Here is a 689-nt window from a genome sequence, read left to right as displayed (position 1 = left end):
GGGGGGGGGGGCTCATGGAATTAATGGGTTGGGTGTTACACATTCGATAGCGAAATCGTGGTTTCAGTTCCTGGAACGGATGGTACGTTGTATTCTTGAGAAAAAAACACTTCAACCCACGCTGCTCTGCAATCACTTCGATGCCTGATATGTGACATGCCATACACCTGTTCAGGCAACGTCGATTTCATGGAAGGAATGAGCAAAGTAGAGCACAAATATTTGATCACTATATACAAATGATTTGTGCAGGTTGTACAGTAAGAAATTGCAAAACTGTCTTTCGCGAACTACGAGAGAGTACTATCCTATCTGAAGCTTACTCACAGGCAAATTTGTGTAATCCCCAGATTACATAAGTAGTCAAAATGGAAGAGCTGGAGTCAGATTAACTCTGGGTAAATACTTCAACTCTGCATGCTTTTGAATTGAATACTTCTCAGCTTCACAATCGTGAATATGCATCATAAGTGTATACACACACGCACACACAATCAAACACATACATATATATGTGCGTATTTATATAATGTGTGTTTGTGTGTTTGTGTGTATGTGTGCGAGTGTATGTATGCGTGTATATATTCATAAGTACATAGTAGAGTGCGAAAGTTTATAAACGGGAGGAAAAGTTATCGATATGTGCACCAAATCTTTTATGTGCTCGTGTATATGTGTACATATATATA

This window comes from Octopus bimaculoides, chromosome 9 (assembly GCF_001194135.2).
Source record: "Octopus bimaculoides isolate UCB-OBI-ISO-001 chromosome 9, ASM119413v2, whole genome shotgun sequence".
NCBI classification, from domain to species: Eukaryota; Metazoa; Mollusca; class Cephalopoda; order Octopoda; family Octopodidae; genus Octopus; species Octopus bimaculoides.
This window is presented reverse-complemented; position numbering follows the sequence as displayed.